The sequence below is a fragment of the Stegastes partitus genome, unplaced genomic scaffold, assembly GCF_000690725.1.
Source record: "Stegastes partitus isolate 25-593 unplaced genomic scaffold, Stegastes_partitus-1.0.2 Scaffold1630, whole genome shotgun sequence".
Classification (NCBI taxonomy): domain Eukaryota; kingdom Metazoa; phylum Chordata; class Actinopteri; family Pomacentridae; genus Stegastes; species Stegastes partitus.
In genome coordinates this window covers 6850-29354 of record NW_007579361.1, presented here as the reverse complement: position 1 = coordinate 29354, position 22505 = coordinate 6850, and the positions used below count along the sequence as shown (strand labels likewise).

Below are 22505 nucleotides of genomic sequence, written 5' to 3'. Positions count from 1 at the left end.
TTTAAAACATTAAGGAGCTTAAGAAATTCTTTATTTTCTCATTAATGTGCATCTTTCTCTAGTAGGCCCTAAAGCTCTAGAATTTGCTGAGAGCATTAACTCATATTACCTTACATATTTCTAAATATTGTATTGTTTATGAGTTATTACATTTTAAAAAAAAGTTATCTCCCTGCAGACTGACAGAACAAAGATGCCAACTAGATCATATCCTACTAACACATATTATGCTGGTGAAAATGAGCCCATATCTATCTGGTTAAAAAACAAAAATGATTTTATCACAATCAACAAAAAGCACTACAAGACAAACACACCCACCTCTCATCAACGCTCACAGGGAACGTCGTCCCATCATTCACTCATTGTAACAATAAGGCCACTAAGGGAAAGGTAACACGTACAGTGAAGCACAAGCTAATAGAGAGGTCGTCTGCTCACCGGCCACTGATATCTGGCATGTGTCTGCAGCCATTAAGACAGCACTGCCACGCTGTGTCAGACAAGGTAATAGGCTTTTTTTTTTTCCTGCTGTGACTGACTTGACAGACACTAAAGCCGCCAAGCCACATCCTAGGTTGATTCTTTAAGAACTGGCTGATGCAGAGTTTTAAGAGCGGCAGTAACAACGAGACACTGTATAGTAATTATATATGTACCTAATGGGATGTAAGGAGGTTTACAGGTGTACAAGCAGGTCTAGTGTATAAGCAGGAAAAGATCTTTCCTTTGTCACAATGCCTGTGACTCTGCTCTTCCTCTTCTCAATAAAATGCACTGATTGCTGTTACAATAACCCTGTATGAATGACTTGCTCTCATCCATATTTATTAAGCTGGACAATTATATGATTTCATTTTAGATCAAGGTGAGTTAAGGGGCAATCCAAGCTGGAATTCAAAGGAAAAGTGAAAGAGTGGATGATAAAAATGACTGTTATTCAGACAGAGATCAAACATTCCCTCTTCTATTTGTCTTTCTTTGTCTATTCTCAACAGTGAAGACAAGAATATGCAATTTCAAGGCAGCGGGGTCAGCCATCCTATTAGCCATTGTTGTCAAGAGGAACGACGTGACTGGGAGGTGGCTGGTGAGATGTTGCTGATTAAATGCCTAGTTGTACTTTCAGTGTGCAGCTTTGAGAGATTTAGTGCCGAACCAATAATGCAGATTTTGAACATTTGCAAGTATCCTGTAAAATATGGTATTAATCAGAAATGATTACATCGAGAAATAGAAATTACACGTGCTAGTTAACGACGTCATCACATGGTTTCATTTGAGTTTGACATTGTCATTGTACCATTTTGCTGTGATTTGCAAAATGCATGAAAGCACAGGACAGCAAAGACATCCCCTTTGAATAAATTCTCACTGTATTTACTCTTCTTCCTTTTTTTTTTTTTTTTTTACTACTGCTGCTTTTTTTGCTGCAGTGTTCTGTGATTGGTTGAATACATGTGTCAAGTCACTTCAATGTTGTCAGGATAAGGAGTGTTATTGGCTGGTGCTCCAACCCCACTCCACCCCCACCATCCACCCACCTCCCCAGGCCAAGGCGTAGATGAGTAGGCAAGCAGATGAGTGCATCAGGTGGGGCTGCACTCCAAAAGAGGAGGAGGCGGCACACCGGGCCACCTGAGGTAACAGAGCATCAGCATGGGGACAGTGGAGCAACTGAGTGCTTTTTACTACCCTTAATATGTCTTCATCCGCAGACGAACAAGTGCAGAGATGCGGTGGAGAACTAATGCACCTGTGCTGGGCTGTATTTATCCAGCGTGGTGAAATTTAACACGAAATTCATCCTAGAAGTAGCATCAAAATGGTGAAACTAGGTCATATGAGGATAAGGTATTATAAGGAAAAAAGTGCTTCTAAAAAGCTTTTCATTTGGACCTACTTACTTGAGGGTTACTTGCTTTATGATGATTACTGACTAGCTGTCGTACTACTCCAAAATAGGACAAGAGACATGTTCATCTTAATCTATAATCCACGTTTTCACATAAGTCAAAGTCATGGCCTCTCTCAAGTCTCATTCAACCTTCTCTGACTGTACAGACTCACTGACAAGCTCCAAGCTCACTTCAGGGCAGCACATCAAAGCTCAACAGTATTAGCAAAGCCGGCTGGCATCGCACATAGACATCACAATGACACTGCGGTAAAAAAAGATTTAGGTCATGTCAGTGCTGTGAGTCACTTCATGTGGTCTTCTGCCATACACCGCTGACATAAATAGCAGCAACACCACACAGACAAAACAAAAGCACACAGACGCGCACGGACTCTCACTCACATAAGGTGATGGTGAAGTGGCCATCAAGGATCTGTCCCTTTGTCACATCACACAAAACCTGACAGCTAGGAATAGTGAAATGGGGGTGGAGATTTTTTCCAACAGTGATGTTGGTGCTAATATTGCACTGTGTGTGGAGCACACAGCAGAGGGTGTGATTCCACCTGCAGGCCAGCCCAAGAAGTGAGGCTCAGTGAGGACTCAACTTACCGGGGTAAACATGGTTGGTGCTCTCCATCCACTACTGAAGTTCTTGCCACCACCTAAAGAAGAGAAAAACAATGATTAATCAGATGTAGAGCAATTAATCGTCCAAAGCATCAAACGATGGTTAATAACCAGGCTGTAATGTACTGACTATTTTCTGTTCTGATGGTCCACAAACATCGGTGCTGATGCGGAGTGTAACATTTTGATCAGAGCAAGAGTGGCTGTTTTGCAGATTGAGGTCAGGAATTGGCTTGGAGTGTTATGTAACCTGGTATATGGGCCAGAATAATAGTATTACATATAAGACTGCAGTTCAAATGAGAGTCACGGTGGTGAAAGGCAGCCTGATGCAGACTGCGGCAGTGTCTGTGTTTTTAGGCAATGGCTGTGTGCTCACAACAGACAGACGTGCCCCAGAGAGTAGTCTAAGCCTTTTTCTTCTTGCCTTGTTTCATTTCTCTCCTTCCACGTCAGTTTGTGTTCTCCCCTTTTCTCACCCGAGCTCTGCCATTCTGTTTCTTACATTTTGTTTTCTCAAATTCCCCCAATGTCGCCGTAGCCACACTTTAATGGTTTCACTTCGTCATTTAGTCTTAAACTGCCAGACCACGATAGATAGATAGATAGATAGATAGATAGATAGATAGATAGATAGATAGACAGATAGACAGATAGACAGATAGATAGATAATCTCTGTAGCAAGGATCTCATTAGGGTCTTGTCAATCTGTGATTGCCACTTCTGGTTTTTTTTTTCTCTCTCTCTTGCTCTAGAAGGGTGGGATATCCGCATTGGTTGCTATGGCACCAGACAGCTCCTCGCTTCCTCAGACAACAGCTAACTGTGATTGTGTGCATGTGTGTTTGTGCGTGTACTTCTGCGTGGATGTGTGTGCGCGCATCCACATGTCCAATTGTGTGCACAAGCAATGCATACATGTGTAGGGCCCCTCGCGTTTAATGTGATGAGTTGCAGCAAAGTGATAATCATCAGTGTCTGGTTCTGCAATCAATGATAAAATCCACTTAAGATTCATAATCCATGACAAGTAAACAGCTGCAACTCAACTTCATGCTAGGTTTTAAATAGGTCTTCAATCTGATGACTAACTTAATTTATTCATGAGACATTAGTGGGGTTACAGCTGGCATAAAAGTGTTTGAGAAGTAGACTAGAATTTCTACCACTTATAGATTTCAGTGTCTCTATCTTGCTTTCAATGTGTTTCTAAGTACTTAGTCACATGTTAGTCTGTGTGACTTCACAAACCCAAATCTTAGGGCACCCATCCTTGTTGACCTGCTCTTTCCCCAGAATTTGCATTCCAGCAGATGGCAGTGTCTGCTTGACACTATGCAGTGCCTGCTGCAAACTGCATCCACTGAATGTTTATTTAAAGCAGTGAAAGTGAAAATACACTCTGACCATCCTTTATGTTTTAACTGAAAAGTGATGAAAAACTTCAGTGCTTTCATTCTCTATCAGCAATCAAACTGTACATTTGCACATCCAGAGGTTAGCGCATGTGAAACACTGAGAAGAGAAAGGAAAGAGTTTGAGTACAAAGGCTCCTTGGTGCCAAACACACATCTTTTTTTTTTTTTTTACAACAAATACAAATTCCGCTTTCACTAAAAGTATGTAAGAGTCACAAAATATTTTCATCTACAAAGTACATCACTTTCTTTACCGAACAAGACAGAATCAGTGAGGGAAGGACAAGTACATAGAACTGATTTGCTAAAGGTCTTTTAAACAAAGATATACTGAAACTGCCGAAACAACAAGAACCTACGGCCCTGACAGCTAACGGTGGTAAAGAAAGAGAGCACTTGTCTGTCTGTCTGTTCATGTATACGTGTATGAGAGGAGGCTGTGGTGTTGGGTGAAAGAGGTGTGTTTTTTTCCACCCTGAGGGGCCTCAGACTGGGGTAGGGCGAGGCGGAGCTCTGGGGAGGCGCAGCATGGGGCGGGCTGTTTTAGCTGAACTCAGTGCACTGTAACAGCACTCGGGGCGGGAGGTCACAGAGTCCAGCATTCCTCTAGAGCGCTGTCTGTTTACACGACTGCTGCTGTGCCTGGGGGAGGTGGCAGCTCTGCATAACTACACCATCAGATAACACTCATTGCTTGCATTTATGTTCATCATCTACCAGAGAGATAAGAAACCTTTATTCATTGTTTCAAATGTTTAAAATCGTTCAGGCTTTATACTTCATTTAACCCCTTCATTTTTACTGTACATAGGCCCACACAGTCACAATGGCTTCAGACTAGACTAAACCCTTTGTTTATCTAGTAATAGAGGCATGGTGATATACTGTATACTTCCTCCTTTTTATTTTGTGTTTTACATGCACACAGATACTGAGGAAACACATGTGATATTACTGTATGAACTCAGTATGACCTGAACATAGCAGAAAGTATCTGTAATGCACACAGAGCAATTTGTATGCTGAACCCTTGTCAACATGTGTACTAGCAGAGAATGAGACAAATGTACTGTTGACTTTACAAACATTCTGGTATGCTACTCATTTTTGTAAAGATGCTATGAAAAGACATTGTTTGTGTACACTCAGCTTAGCCAGCTGTATTATTTCATAATTCAATTGGCATATGTTTTTGTTACCTGACCTATAAATCTGCTCATCTCTAGGTATTTATTAATAAGTTGTTGTTTAAAATAAACAAGAATTTACACGTTAGTCATGGTGAGATTATACATATTGTCTCTACATGAATTTGATATTATACCGCATGTTTGCCAATAACAGCCAAAGTCAATGTCAAAAGCATCCCTGAGCCAGACCAAGGGCCAGACCAAGGCTTGAATTATCTGGGGTGGGTTAGACTAAAAAGGACCAGTTCAACCTGCTCTCAAGTGGCCACGTTTATCAGGTTATTTATGCAGAAACAGCTTGGACTTGGTGAGGCTGAGTTGCTGCTGGCCTCTCTGCTGGGCTAATCTGGGTTGAACTTTGACTGTAGCTCCTCTGTGCTGCTGCTTTGACGTCCCAGAGCCTAGAAGCCAGCTGGTCGGCTCCAGGGGAGCACAACAGAGATGGGGAGTGACACCCAAGCCCTAGAGAGACAGTGCTCTGACTGTACTGTGGACTAGGGAGGGGGGTATGGCTGTCAAAGGCTCCATTGTTTGACAGGCCAGCATGGTTTCACGTGCAGCGCATGATTCTCACTGCGGGTCTGAACTATAGCCCAGTCTGATTTAAACTGTCCGAGAGGATGTAGCTGTGGCCTCCCCGGGCAGGTTAAAGTGTAACTGTGTCCGTGTTTTCTCAGGAAAGTGTGTTTATCTAGAGGACCAACATGGAGGCCCTTTTGTTTAACTAAGTAGCTAGGCTCGCCCTAAAAGTAAAGCTCTCTGGAACACACAGGAACCAGGTGGACCTTCTGTATTCCATTTACTGCTAGTTAGGAACAATCTTCTTGGCCGTGTGTAGTCAAGTGTTTGTTTACATGTGTGAGGAAAAAAGCAGAATGCAGATATACAGACAATTACATGTAAAACAAATCTGTAAGGCGCACGACGAAACATAAGCCGAGATCGTTCATCCAGTCCAATGCAAACAACACACAGTGAAAGTGCACATAATTCAGAGGCACCCATCTCCTAAGGAGAGCAAAACAGCTGCAGCCAATTAAATGCAAATAGAACGGCAGTGTTAAAAGGGAAATTCTGGTATTTTTCAACCTGCGTCTTGTTCTCATAATTGCGGCCATTCTGACTGTGGGTCGTAACAACTTTGCGCTCATAACCAAACTGGCCACACCATGTGGGAGGCTGTGGGTCTGCGCTGATTTAGCATGAATGCTACAGAAATAAGAACAAACAACAGATTTTTTTTACAGTATTCTCCTTTCATGAAATTCAAGAAAACTATGCAGGTAACTATTACGAAAATAATCGTCAGTCACTTAATAACAGCCACCAGGTTGCCAGCGGCTCATTTGGGCTATTTTTAGCCACATGCTAAAGAAGCACTTTTTCAGGAATTACAAGATCTTTCAAGTGAAGTCTCCCACATGCATTTCAGCCCTGCAGTTCTGCTGGATATAAGCTTTTCCATTTTGGCATGCCAATTACTAAAATTCCATGAAAAGGGGTGGATGTTGAAAGAATAACCTTGATGATGATCTACATAGCCGAGGAGCCTAATTATAACGTAAGAGAAAAGACAAAACATGGAGGCAGAGGCAGAAAGGCAGCAAGCAACAGTCCCACCACACCACACATCTGTGTTAAATGCTAATGTCAGCAACAATGTGGATTGTAAACAGGTGCATTTTAACATGATACCATCTTACTTCATGCGAACATTTGCTAATTGGCTCTAAACACAAATTCAACCTGAGGCCGGTGGGACAGTCATCAGTGTGCAGCTGATGATGGCACTAGATGAAAAGTTAAGGGATCACCAAAGTTACTACAGTTCATAATGAACCAATGCCGGAATGTCCATATGATTCATTTCATAACACTCCATCCAGTATTTGTTGAGATATTTCATTCCAAACTAAAAATGTCAACCTAATGGTAGTATTAGAGAGAAGTCTGGGAAAATCCAAAGTTATTATGACTGATACTCTAAATGCACAAACGTCTGAACAGCTTTTCAAGCTAATCCATCCAATAGATGTTGAGGCAGTTGACTAAATCTGTAGACAAACAGAGCTGTCAACAAAAACTACTAATTTCTCTTCTGTTTGCTTGAAGCTGTATGGTCTTTCATCATTAATACAGCTATAAGCAAACCCACTAACTAAACATGGTAATGGATTGTCAGCTACTTCCCAGTACAAGTTTACTCTGGCTATCCCTGCAACTGCTGTCAGTCAAACACATACAACAACAGCAACAATACAATAAAAACACGCTGACACACTGTGACATGATTTTTGACAGCTAAATATGTCTAAATGCAATTTCAGTTGAACTCATAAAAATCTATTTGGCAGCAATTGAAGCAGGTTTAATTTGTGGTTTACAGAATTACAATTCTTGGTACAGACGTGCCAGAGAGTAAATGTGAAAATCTGCTCTTCAGGGTCATACAGAATCTGTTTTTTGGTTTTCAGTAGATATGTGTGAAACACTGCCCTGAGGCAGAAACTGGAGAAAGCATTGGAAAATTTTTGTGGGATTTCACTTAGAAATGCATCTTTTGAAGACTGGCAAAAAGGAGTCTTTAAGCTGGTTGACATAAAAGCTACCAATTTCTAAATTTCTGAATAACAGTATTTGGACTGTCCACATGAAATAGATAAAACAAAATGTGAGTTCATGGCAAACTAGGGGATCCATGCCATCTGAACCCTGAAGAAGAAAAACAAACTTCACATCAAATTCACAGCTAATTCAGATTTGATCCACAGTAGGCAAATTAATAAATTTATTAACTATCCATTCAGATCATCTTTGTACTTCTAAACATCCTTAAAGGATAAAGACAGAACTTATTAGTTAAATTGCATAGAATCTGACTTTTCAATTTTCAGGTTCAGCTTATAAAATAATGTCTTTGCAAATCCTCAGTCACTGAGGTCATGGAAAACCTAACCACTTCAGTATAAGGCCACTGGACTTCTGTTTTTGGTTTTTGAAAAGGTTTCACCTCTCATCTCATTTAGCTCTGAGGAAGCCAACAAAAAGAGAAGTCCATTCGTCATCCAGAAAGGCATTATAGGGTTACAAAACAATCCTCAGCTTCTGGAAAGGTAGCATCATTATGACTTTTTCAAAACCAAAAACAAGCGGTCTCATTTATATTTGACATAAGTGCTCTGTTTAAAACAACACCCAATAACTAATTAAGTCCATTCATGTTTTCCTAGTTAGAAGCCTTTTAAAGCTGTATGAATCACTTTTAGGGTGTGGGCCAAAATGTGATCATCACATTACTAGCCCTCCGGTGACACTGACACGTTCATGATAAAATTTCAGAGTTGGGTGTTGACTGCAAAACGAAATGCTTCATGGCAGCTATACACTCATATGCACCAATACTGCATAAACACCCTGGAGCAATGACAAGGTCTACTTCAACAAGGTGTCACTAATACAGAAGTCTTGAGGTAACTGCAGATGCCACCCAAATACCTCTTTTCAGTTCAAGTGTGCACAATGAAATACCAGTGCTTGCCATAGGTGTAATCAGTTGGGTCAACAATGCTTACTGGTCTCCGTTTGTGACCATGAAGTTGACCTGGGCTTCCTGCACATCTTACATCACACAGCTTTTAATTGCACAAGTGATCACAGGTTATCATAATAACTGTAAGGTTAGAGATTGATTGGCACCGACTTCAAACACGCTGCCCAACTTGAAAATTGTGTTCATTAATGCAATTTCTAAATGGAGACAGGTGAAACTTGTGAGACAGCACGCAGAGAGAAAGACAGATGCCAAGCTGAACTTATTTCAGATGATGGTGATAACATGAAATCAACCTGGAGGAGAAATCAGACGCTGATATTTCCTATCACAACAAATAGGCAGACATGTAATTATCCTCTATTTTTACTCAACTATTGGTATTCTGCTCCATTTTAGCTACAAATATCAAACTGTCAAACTACAACTTTCAGAGCAGCCGATATCCACGGGTGCTCTTAAAGGTTAGGATAAACTTTGAAAATGTACACTTCTGTCTTTTTGCTCCCAAATAAAATGCATCCTCAGCAATGATGTCTCACATACTGCAAGCAGATATAATGTTTTTCTACTGGCCCAAGGGTCTGTATTTCCACTCATGGTGCTGATTCAGCCCACAATCCAGAAGCTTACTATGGGGAATGGATAGTTAGGAGGACGTTGGACACTGTTGGCATTAAATCGAAGAAGGCAAGAGGAAAAATCTTATTTTAGAACTCGAAGCACTGAAATATGAGGCTTATGGCAAAATGGTTGACTCCAAAGGACAGTATGACTTTACAGAGACTGTACAGAGATTTATAGTTGGTTTAGGTCATGATAAATTAACCAGTCCTGCAGCTACATCACAAAAGACTGGGGTGTCTTGAGAAATTCTGAGGCAGTCATTGAGAGAAATGTCCATCTCCAGGGCAATGTTTTGGTTGAAGATATTCTCTGTGTGGTTTTCATGAGAAAAAATGTTGTTTTGTGGTCTTGCACAGTTTAACATATGTTCAAATACATTTTTACAAACCATGTATTTCACAAAGAACCCTATTTAATGAATTGCAAACAAAGTTTATACATTTTTGTCAGAAAAAAATAAATCTGGCCTTCCAAAATGGTGTCAATCTCTTGACAAACACACACACACACACACCTCAAAGTAGCAACTATCAATACTTGATTTGGCCCAAATGTCTTTAATCCATCCTTCATGTGAACACTGCAAACAGCATTTGATCTACGCAGGTACACCTTATTGGCAAATCTGATAATGCACCTAGCTTATAGCTGGGCTTCCGAGCCACTGCTGGATGTGAGGCAAGTTGGTTGTTTGAATGTATTACCTCTGGATACATAAGTGCTTGGACAGTAAGTGAGTTTAGGATGAGAAGCACCAGCCCATTGTCATTCTCAGGGCATCTACTACTTTTTAGAGAGGACATGTGTCATATGTGTGACATATAGGGCATAAAAGACCCTCATTTTGTGCCTGAAGTTAAGTATAGATGCCAAAATGATGTGAAGAAAAATCATGGTTTGGGTTAAATTGCAAGTTTTCACAACATTAATCTCATGTTACATTACAAGTTTCTTTCTACAAGAAAAAAACTGACACCAGCTGAAAACATCTCATGGCATCTCTTTCTGGAATTCACACATTTTAGTAGGTCTATCAAACTAACCTGCTCATTGAAAAATGACCCTAAAGGCTCCCTGGTTTGTTCAAATGTTGCACATAGGGGTCCTGACAAAGCAGCAGCATTAATGAGTTAGGAGTGAGAGGTACATGTATATGCAGGGGATGTATGGTGTGGCTGTTGTGGAAACAGTGGTGGAAACGTCATGGTGCCTACACTGAAAAAAAATAATAAACTGGTTATCTGTCAGGAAACAAGCTGGGCAGTCTTCCTTGGAAATCAATGTGTTATGGGCCTCACTTATGTTTCAGTTTAACTGGAATCATAATTGATTATTACTCATGTAAACGTTGGATTTTCTGTTACTTAAATGTCATATATTCTGTCATCTTTTTTTTCTATCTGTTTCCATATTGCACATAATTTGCAGCTGCATGACTTACAGTTTAAGGCTTAACCAATAAATTTTCTGGGTCAGTATTTGGGCTAATATGAGCTTACCGCTGAAATATTGCAAATGCAGCATATGTTGGATAATAGAAATCCCAACATAAACGCATATGAAATGCATTGTATATGACATACTTAGACCACTAGAATGTCAACTGCAAAATGTCCTGCTCAGCACATATTTTGGTCCATAATATCTTAAATAATACAATATACTGTGGATGTTCCAAGTTGAAATAATGTAAACAGACATTCAGCAAAAATAAAGTCTTTTTTTGTACTTAAGCGTACTATGTTTTGCCCACTGCAGCCTGCTAGCGCTGCACTTTACAACAGTCTGCAATGCAAACTTGCCACCATATATGCAAGTGAAAATAAGGAGTGTGGAAGTGTGAAAAATAATTTAGGCGTATTATGTTACACTCAGGGTATAAACCATAGCATCTTCTCCGGTTTATCCAGTACTCTCCATTCACAGAAAAATAAATACAAATATCAGACTCGATGCAGAAAGATATCCAGTACTAAAGCAGAAAAACTTTACTGGGCTATCACAACAGTATAGACAATCAGAATACAAGACAATCCAAAACAGGCACGTGTAACTCACATGTGAAACTTACACCTGGATTAAATGATGTTTAAACTCTCTATATTAAGCTTAAGCTTCTAGTACTACTGATTCTCCACAATCAAAAGCCAAATTTGAAACTTTATGCTCATTGGTTTCACTTCCTAACCTTCAAAATCGTTGGGAGCGACTCTTATACTCTGTCCAGCTGGGAAAAAACCGGAAAAATTATTGATTTGTTGAAAATTGCTTTAAAAAAATGTCTATGTTGCTGTGTGGGTTATTGGATTTGTAAGAAGGCAATTGATTTCTGATGGTTTAATCCTATTTGGCTCTGTTGCAGTGGTAAAATTTGCATATTGTGTTTGCTCTCTGAGTCATGGTTTACTGGGACAGGTGATCAGAATGGAGACATAATTAAAGAAAAAAACATCTGCTGTAGAAAAAAAAAAAAAAAAGGCCAACAGCCAAAACAACATTCAAGTGATCTATTATGCGAATACTGAAAACAACATGTGTGATATTGATATATAAAAATTAAATTAAAATATAAATATACTTTTGTTTAAAATCCTCATTTCCACCTTTTAGTCATGAAGAGGATTTTGTTGACATGAGTCAGTCCACAAAGGGAGCATATTCTCCAAAACTGTATGAGCCCAGCTCATTCGCCAGTACTAGACATAAACTAACCATCCATAGACCAAAAATAAACATAAACAGCAGATTGGTTGTGGGTGAATGTTTCAGAGTTACTGTATCTCAGGCCCGACCTTCACTGTCTGCCACAGTAAGAGGGAGACTGATGAGCGGACAACTGCTGCATGTATGTATTCTATATCTATGCTTGGGTCCCATTTTGTTCTTCATGTAAATGAGTTCTCTCAGTGACTGGCAATTGTTTCCTTTTTGGACCACATATACAAAACATTCTCACAAGGCCTACTGACCTCAGTCAGACTGGCTCATTATGTGAAAGACTGATGAATAGGGGGTCAATTACACATACAGTTTAAAAAAAAAGGTAACTGAGTGTCTATATATCAACCCTATCAGTTAGATAATGCTACATAAATAATATTCTAGAAACCATAACACTATAATAGTATTATTGCCCTTCCCTTTTATTTTCCATAAGATTTAGGTCTAGGTTTGTTCTTGCTTCAGATTCATGTGCCCAATTCACAACATTCACCAGGACTTTTTTTTCACTCCTTTTCTCTGAAAAATGTGAAAAAGTGAAACTAGAGCTCTCAATGACTTTGAAGATTAAATAATGTCTAAAGATGACATGTTTAATGTTTCTTCACACAAAGGTTCAAACCCCTTCAGTTTTTCTATTGTCTGAATATATGAGCAGCAGCAGACACAGAGGCAACTCCATACTGCAATGCCCTCTGCCTGTCTAGCAGGTTGATCACACCAGCTGGAGTCCAGGACAGCAAAAAAATGTTAAGAGGTTCACCCAGAGGGGTGCTCTCAATGAACCACTCTCGCTACTCTTAGCTCCTTTGCACACTATAGCGCTGTCACGTGTGTTACCTGAGGAGGATCAGGAAGGCAACATCTGGATATGTTCTGAGGGCTGTAATTTTAGAAGCTCTCCAACACCCTTAATCCCCTCACAGTATGTTGTTTATTTTGGTCCTGTTCTCTGGTCAATAGCCAGATTTCTTAGAAGCAGCCATCAGCTTACTGGGACTGACACAGGGAGGCCCTGCATAACAGAAAAGATCTGGCAGGTTTGGAAGCACTCAAGTGCACTGAGCACAACCATCTTTCCAGCTAACGATAACAACTAATCAATAGGTATATTTGTCAAAGCAATTTATGTGCACCTAATGCAACATCATGAGCTGACATTTCTTCTGAGAGTTGCTTTATTTGCATTCCAGGAAAATGAGTTGAGCTCAGTAAAACATCCCACAGTATCTGTTTTTCTACTGATTCAAATATGAAGCTGACAAGAAATGTACTAAAAACAGACACATAACTCAGATATAAAATTCATACTCCCTACCATGAATACACAAGTACTGAAAACATTAAAATACAGCAGTTTTGCTCATAAAAAACTGATTTCTGTAAAATTCATCATACAAACTTTAAAAGAAACATTTAGGATTTTCAACTATGTTACAGAGTGGAGGATTAAAGCATGACAGATGGATAGGAGCAGGGAGGAAGAAAAACAAAAGACTTCTAGAACAAAGGTCACTCACAGATCTATGGGTAATTGGTCATCATGTTCATTGAATAAGCCAAATATATTCAGCACATTATTAGAGACATTACAGCAATTTTGCATGACTGTGTTACTTATTCAATGTGTCAAATAATTAGACTTGATTTTGCTGAGGTTTGAAGAATTCAGCGAAGGTCTTCACTGATCTCTGTTCTCAATTATAACAAACATTTTGCTTTAAAGTTCAAATCTGACCTTACACAGGATGAAGTGTAATTTAGGCTCGTTAACAATAAAAACCACATGCTGAAATCCGACAACGGGTTAGACGGCACAGACAGCCAACATGTTGTTGGCAAAAGCAGAAAGAACCCGAACAGGAACAGACAGAAAAGGAAGAGAAAGGCAGAAGATAAAGGAGACTGAGAAAAAAAGAGATGGGAAGAGGTCAAAAGGGCAAAGTGAGGAGAGAGAAAAAGGGAAGCAATGTGGTCATATTTTACTGCTGACAGCAAGCGTGTGGTCTGGCAGGCGTACCAGGAGTTCGTTTATTAGAGTTGTTCTTTTACAAGGGGCTGTACTGCCTAAAAAAATTAGCAGTTTCATATCAGTTGTCTCTGCCTACTGTCTTTACACAAGCATATGGCTCCACAAACCACTACACAGAATCTCTCCTCATATAACCAACCTATATGTAACCACTGACTCACAGGATCAGTATATGCACAGACGTTTTCATTCTTAAATATAACACACACAGTATTGTTAAAAGGCAGCCTGACACCTGTGAAGTGTCAGGTATCCATCAGGTCCTTAAGTCAAAATCACTACTTAATAAACAAGCAGTTAGCAGGAATGTGTTTTTAATGTGTGCATGAGTATAAACATTTCTCAATCACATTAAACCTAAGAAGTGCTGAAGAGACTATGATTACTCTTCTAAGCTTTTTGCTTCTTACAACAAGGTCACAGTATTTGGTCACATGACCCAACTACAGTATTAAAACCACTGACAGGTGAAGTGAAAAACATTGAATATTTGGTTACAGTGGCATCTGTCAAGGAGTGGTTTATATTACACAGCAATCTGCGATCTGAGGCAATACAACTGAGCATCTCCAAGACAACAGATCTTGTGGGATGTTACTGGTATGCAGTGGTTAGCATCTACTAAAACTAGCAGGACAACAGGTTAACCAACAACAGGCTCGTGGGCATGGAGGGTCATTGTTACATGTGGGGAGTGAAGGCAGGCCTGTGTGGTCCAATCCCACAGAACAGCTACAGCAGCACAAACAGCTAAAAATCCTAATGCTGCCTATGACAACAAGATGCCAGAACACAGTACATCAGAGCTTTCTGCGTATAGGGTTGTGTAGCCTCAGACTGGTCAGAGTGCCCATGCTGACCCTTGTCCAAAAGTAACTGACATCAAGTAAATAGTTGGATGCATGTGCGTTGTCTACTTGGGTAAGAGATGGCAGCAGTATGTACTTTGGGAAGAAAGTAAGCCAGCAGAGGCAGTTTCATGCTCTGGGCAATGTTCTGCTATCACAGAGTTCAAGGTGTTGACATCAAATTCCCCAGATCTCAATCCAATGGAGCATCAATGGGATGTGCTGGAAAAACAAGTCCGACCCATGGAGGCCCCACCTCCTCACACCTTCCAGGATTTAAAGGATCTGCTGCTAACGTCTTGGTGCCTGATACCACAGGACACCTTCAGAGGCCTGTGGGGTCAGACTTGTTTTGGCAGCACAATATTAAGCAGGTGGCTTTAAATCTGTGGCCGATCGCTGTATATAAAATAGGTGGATGAAAGACTTTTCTTATGTATTTTTTTAAAACTTATTCTACCACTCTAAGGCAGTAGCATACACTGATATAAGTTTATCTGTTTTACATGCATGTATACACTTATATAGAGGATTGTGATCTCATATTAATACAATTATGGCAACATCATTTTATGTTTATTTTGTTGAATGATATAAATACACAATTTAAGCAAAAAAAACATAATTTTGATGGGAAACAACACAATCAAAAAATAATAGTTCTTGCAATCTCTCTGTTTAAGAGAAACTCAGACTATTTTTCTTACAAACTAACCCAAAAATGTCAGACATTACATTATTGCAATTCTTCAGGAAATCTGCATGTTACATTAGCAGATATTAGTCTGCTATTGTCAAGCGAAAAATATTGTCTATAAAAGCTCTAAATATGAACATAAATGACAAATATAAATTCAAGATCAAATGTTGACAACAAAAAGCATGAACCTCCACATCTTTCCTCTCCATTAACATATAGTACTATTGTTAAATATACTTCAAATTACACTTTACTTCAGATAATGCTTGAGCAGTCTTTGCTATAAAAGTGTTATTGTTTAAATATAAAGCCAACAAATATTAAAATACGAGTTATGTGTATTTGGGCTAAACCTAATGTGGCTGCCTCACCATGACAGTGGCATCAGTGCAAAGAAATTACGTCCAAGAAGAATAGGTTATTATTATTATTATTATTATTATTATTATTATTATTATTATTCAGAGCGATTTCCTTTTTCTGCAATCAGCCAAGCAGAGGTCTTCACTGTCACTAATGCTTTGGTCTTTGGTTTGTGTAGGGATTACTCTAAACCGTTTAGTGAAATGATGTGTGATCACTGCACTGATACAATCTTTTCAGCCCTAAGCCTCGTGCCAATTACTGCAGGGAAACAGGTTTTCTGTCACATCCTTTCACCTGCTGCCTAGGCTTAACTTTGGCCTGTGACAGTGACCAAGCAAAAGAAATCTGGCTGGATATCCTGCCTGCCCTAAACTGATAGCAACTCATAACCAGAAATATTGTAAGATGTGGTTGTGTTCCTTGAATAGACCCTCTACTACACTGATAAAAGAAGATTCTGTAACAAAAAAATTATTCCACCTATCGCAAAAGCCCTCTTCCCTCACACATAACATAATCACAGAATAGAACAGCACTAAGCCGACAAACATCAAGTTTGGTACCAGTAACGAGGCAGCCTCAGCCACTAGCCACGGCAGTGTGACCTTCAAGCCCGGCTGTTGTTATTTTCCATAGAGGTCAGCAGCTAAGAATGTGAAGCATGCAGAGCCCGAAACATGTCTTTCTCTTCCCAACAACCCCCACCACTTTTTTGTCAAATATTTTTTTGCGGCTTCTCTACATACAGTACCTTCATTTATGTTTGTTTAGAATAGATTTACATTTCAAAGCGTACCGTAGGGTAACTCCATCATCCTCTATGTCTTGTCTTGTCTTTTGCTCTTCTAGTCCCACACAGTTATCTTTCCCAGTTTGTGGCAAACAGAATTCTGGGCACTAAGGAGGATGTCAAAGTGACGTTGGTCAGTATTTCCAAGGGCAATAATCATTGGAGAGACCTGAGAAAAAATAGGAGAGCTATTTTAATCTGTTTCCCCGCAGGATATCCTGGGACAGCATGTAGATTTTCAAATAGAAGAACTCACAACAGATACTAACCGAGTGTGCTCAACCTCATGGGCATTCGCTTTGTTAAACTGTGCACAACATGAAACTACAGGCTGCAGTTAGACATGATCCATAATTCATTATTCTTTTAATTATCATTTTAAAAAATGGGGGGAGGGACAGCTACTTAAAGGTTTGTAGTGATACAAATGTAAAACATATTGGTTTTGGAAAACACTTAAAAGCAATCCCTGCATTTCTCAAGTGTCTAAATGTCATGTAGACACTGTAATGTGTCTATAATCATAGAAAGACAGTATACTTGAAAATGAAATACATCTGGATGTACTAAATATTAATGTGGACTGATCATTATAGAACTACTGGGGAAACATTGCTGAGTGTTAGTTATATACACAATTAGCTGTGCAACAAAATTATTAATGTAATAATTTAATTCAGCACCAGACAGCAGACAGAAAAAGTGACTGAATGGTGCAGAAAAGCATCTCGTTAGCTAAAGACCCAGATTTTTTTTTTTCTTCCAAAAACGAGTTACACTCAGCAAGACACGACTCCAAACGAATGCTAATGATGTTCCATGTCTGCTGGATGTATTTTTAAAAAAGCAAATCCTTGTCAAGGTTGCGTCTCTGTCAGCTTGTTTTGGGTTTTGCTGTCCAGTGAAATTCATCAGTGCAGTTCTGAAGTTATTTAGCTAAAAGGCTATTACGGCTAAAAGTTTAGAATTCTGGGTATTCTGTCCTGTCTTAATATACAGGAAAGGTCTTCACAGATGCACATAGTTCCTAATAACTGAGACCTGACTAATGACCCTAGCTGGGCTAAGTCTAAACACTTTTCAATCCATTTATTTTGCTGTTCTATGGCTGGTTTCAGCTCTGTGTCAGTATTTCTGATGTTGGATTCCAGAGTACCTACTAGATGCTGTGATCTATGCTACTCATTGTAATTCCTGCTTTGTTTTAATCACAAGGACAAAATCTTTTCAAAAAGCAAGAAGAATTGACAAGTCTAGAATGAAATAACAACATATATTATACTCTGTGAGATACTGTGACCTTGTTGAATTGTGGCATATCATGCTGCAGCCAGATCTAGTGTTCTCTCTGTCTCTCTCTCTCTCTTTCTCTCTTTCTTTCAACCCTCATTTTGTTTTGGATGCAATAATCCTCAGGTCATTTTAAGTCTGACTGGTCTGACCGTCCTCAGGTCTTTTTTGGGGAGCTGTTTTTTTGGAACATTCATACAACCAATACATGAAAGCCTCACAACGTTCATTTAACTTTTGATTAATGCCACCATCTTTGTCAATATCGTCAGATTGATTAACGCTGTCATTGTCTGTCAATATACATTTAAGCTGTAAACAATCTTTTATGCTACTAAACAGACTGTTTTAGTAGTCAGCAGGCTATTCACCCCACAAATTCCCTTTATTGCATTTATTATGCATAGTAGAATAAATACAAGTAAGAAAAGTGACTTTTAGGCTCCTGGTCATTGTCATGCATACTTGAATATCACACATTTATTATCATGTATTATTGTTAGAAATATAAGTGTACTATAATTATATGTTTTTACATTGCAAACTCGTCCACAATCTTAAATTCTCCTTCGCCAGATGATCCAGTTGTTTATGTTACTATAATTTGAGTAAGAGTACAACAGATTATTGGTTTTCAAGTCAACTGCTGTCATTTGAAGCAGCAGGGGTAAATTCTGTCTGCTGTGGAGTGAAGACATCACCCTGTCCTGTTGCTTCCTGTGTGTGAAAGTGTCTGTGTGTGTGTGTGTGTGTGTGTGTGTGTGTGTGTGTGTGTGTGTGTGTGTGTTTATTTCTGGACATGTGAGATGTCTGAAGAAATGAACCAGAGAAAACAAGACATACCCTGAGAGAAGGAGAGCAGCTGAGTCTACACCAAAGATGAACCACAGACCAGGCAACACATCATAAAATTCAACAAACACAACACACCCCCACACACGCATGTGCACACACACGTACACACAGAGAAAAATAACAGCTCATGTAAGGAAAACCTGTAACAGTGCTACAGTACCGTACAGTTTAGCGAAGTTTAAATCAGAAAGTAAAACTTTTATATTGATCCTGGCTGAAAAGTTGTTTGTGAGTAACTCACCCTTTTCCACACAAGTCTGCTTGTTGTCAGTCCTTCATTCCAGCTAGGCAAGTTTGTTCCTCAGATTTCTTTCGTCTCAAGATGGAGGCAAAAACTCTCCAAACAACAATTCCTTTGCTCAGAGTTTTTTGTTACTGAGAATCTACCAGGTCCAGTTCTGCTTCTCTCCTGCTGACTGCTGCACGAGCTGTTAACATGACAACATTGATAAACCACCAGTTGGAATGAGACCAGAAGAGCAGTGAGTGCTGAAACACACAGGTGCATGCAGTCTCCCAGCGAATACAAACAGAGAGAGGCAGACAGCTCAGAGGAGCACAGTATGAAACGGCTCCTTTGCCAGTGGTTCCCCTTGTGTGGGACTCCAACCTTACTCCACCTACCTCCTCCTCCCTGCCCTCCCCTCCCTCTCTCCCAAACAGTTTCAAGACATAACAGAAAAGCACTCAGAAGTTGCTGTTTCTTCAGCTTTTTGTCCTCAACTGTTGTACATAGGATACAAAGCTCTTGTCTTTTTGCTTGCATAAGACACAAAACAACTTATGTACAATAAATTGGAACGATAAAGTTTTTCATACAAAAAGCCCACCCCATTCCAGACAAAATGACAGCAAACTTTGGTACAAACTGAAAACCAGACCTTCAAGTATTCCTTAACAATATCTTTGCAGAGACCAGCAGTAGAGAGACTAGGAAGGAGATGGAAGCACTAACGTTTTTAATGTTTGTCTTTAAGTTATGCAGCAGTAAAAAAATACAAAAAATAAAAAATCTGTTTTTATTGTGCAAAACCTTGCTTATCCATTCCCATTTTGAAAAGCATAATTATTTCTCTTTTTGTTTAGGAGTCAAACCTTTACAAAGTTGACTCATCAGAGTGATTCACTTCAATCAAAAATGTAGTCTATGCCTAAAGGTCACCGAGCATGGCAATGTCACATCTTCTGCTTGTGATGTCCTGACAAACAGTATTTTAAAGAATGCATTTCGTTAACAGCCCCTTCTTGAGAATTTCAAAACGACTGAATGCAGTGATCACATGCATTAGTGCTTAGCACTGTGTGAACTCAGCAAAGCAGATGCTTGTCGTGATGATGTGGAAATTTCAGTTTTATAAAAAGAGGTATAAGGAGGGCTTTTGGAAACATCAATCAATGCCTCCCTTGGGCAAATGCTGGCCTCAAACAGCTTCTGCTAGCTCTCACTTGCCTAATTTCTGAAAGATCCAGCAGTGCTTACATGAGTCAAAGCAGCAGAAGTGTTTTACAATAACCAAAAAGTCAGTCTTCTATTTGGTAACACCATTTATTTATTTATTTTGCATGAAAGTTGCTCCAGAAATCCAAATTCAAGTAATATTTGTGCCCTGCTCAGTTTTATTTAGTCTAAACTTTGCTAACTGAGGAGCGCTATACTAGAGGTGGCATCTCTGTTAACGTGGCATCTTATTTGCTGCAGTATGTTCATATTGCCCCGTTCTTGTACTCTGAAGGCGCTACAGCCCATGTTGATAATATGTAGTGGCCTCACTAACTCGTGACAGCTGTGTCCAACCTTATTATTGGTCAGGATGACTAGCTCTGTTGTTCAAAGGCAAAAGGCTACATCTGTAATTACAAAAGCCCTTCAACGTAAAATCATCTTCAGATAAATTTACATTTCACTGATATTAAAAACGAATGTCACTTTGTTAAACTGGCTTGGCTCCATGTATTTGTCGGCCTTGCTTTACTTGAGTGACAAGCAAACGGGTGACTTCAAACTTGTCCTTATGTTGCTGTAAGACAAAGGTGTATCTAAAAATCAACAAATGGCCTCGCTTTTATTCTGTCCTTGATATGTCTGTTAACTGCATTGAATCCAAACTGCTTTTACACAATTAACATGATGTAATGACAGCAACGTGGTTCAGCAACAGAAGTAACTTAAAATGTTAGTTTCATCTGTGACATGTGAACAAAGTGAATGACAAAGGTTTGTTTTAATGACGGTGTAATGGATTAGATCAGTGCTACAGTTCGTGCAGGTCCAGTCCTACACACAGTATTAACTTGACACATAAGTGTAATTTTCTCTCAAACTCAAAAGAAAAACGGACACAAAGTACTACATGGCTGCGTCTTCTTGAACAACAAGCTCCCATCACACAGCCATCTTCTGATACACAGTATATGCAGTTATAGTCCAATATGCTATCTGGGTCATATCTTCTACATTAGGACTCCTTTGTACTTTTGCCATTAACCAGCCTTAGCACTGCAGAGCAAAGTCGGATCTCTGACTCTTTACCTACTGACTTAAAGGAAATAAAGATTTCAGTTCCCCCAGTGTCCCAGCTGATGTTACTGCCCAACAAGAAGCCTGGCACACATATAGGACAGCCCCTTTAGACACCTCTTACTTACAGCAGACTGCCACAGCTGTTCTGCAATGTATCTGAAAACCCTGAATGGGTCCAACAAGGAGACAGGAACCTAATACCATTGTCGGAACTTGCCAAGAGAATTGTTTACATCGGGGACAGAATGGCTAAAGGTCCCACAACCTCATTTCAACACTCCAAGTAAAGTAATACTAGATTTAAATTCATTCCAGAAACATTCACAGAGAACAAACTATGCCGACAATCCGGACTGGTCAAACAAGAATGTTCATGTCACTCAGGAATATTTAACGTGAGCTTTCCTTACAAACAAGCTGCAGCTCCATAACTGTGGTGTGGTAAAACACAGATGGATGCTGTTTTGATTAATAAGCTGTGAGGAAGTAACTAATTATTTAATAAACTCAGCAATGAAATTACAAAAAAAGTACAGATAAGCAATTTTAATAACCATTTATGTAATAGTTACATATTTTCTAATCAACATATTTTTATTAACAAATCAAATTATTTTTACTGCAATGTGAAAGCTATCCCTCATAGGACTAATCCCACATGCAGTAGAATTATCACCCGGCTATGCAGCTGTTCCTGGTTTTTCACTTGCATTTTGGCATCTTTCAGATCATTGTTGGACGGACCATTGTAACTCACTTGTTTTGATTCACTCTCACTGTATGAAAATCACCCTATCAACTTAATGAGGACGTCGGTGTTTAAAGCTTGTTGCACTGCCCCACGCGGCAGAAAAACAAATGAATGTAGGTTCAAAGGAATATCTCCACATGGTTCACTGGCTGTCTCTTCTGTGTGTGCACTGAAAAAACAATGTGGTGTTCGTACAACCCTGGTTCTGAAATGGGAAACAAACAAAGTGTCTCGGAGTGATCCACCGACACTATTCCTGTGAGTCCTGTGCAGGTTCGAGCTTGTGCACAGGACAGGGGGATAGGGAGGGGGAAA

At 39.5% G+C, this 22505-nt stretch overlaps 1 long non-coding RNA gene across 1 annotated transcript in view; it reads right to left on the bottom strand.

Annotated features, from left to right (window-relative positions):
* LOC103371699 (uncharacterized) overlaps nt 1-19268 on the bottom strand; it is a 38417-nt gene extending 19149 nt beyond the window's left edge. Inside the window, exons 1-2 of the long non-coding RNA XR_520954.1 lie at nt 19160-19268; nt 2513-2565 (exon numbers count right to left, since the gene is read on the bottom strand). This is a non-coding gene — a long non-coding RNA (uncharacterized LOC103371699). The remainder of the gene's footprint in view (nt 1-2512; nt 2566-19159) is intronic.
* Between the last annotated feature and the right edge of the window lie 3237 nt (nt 19269-22505).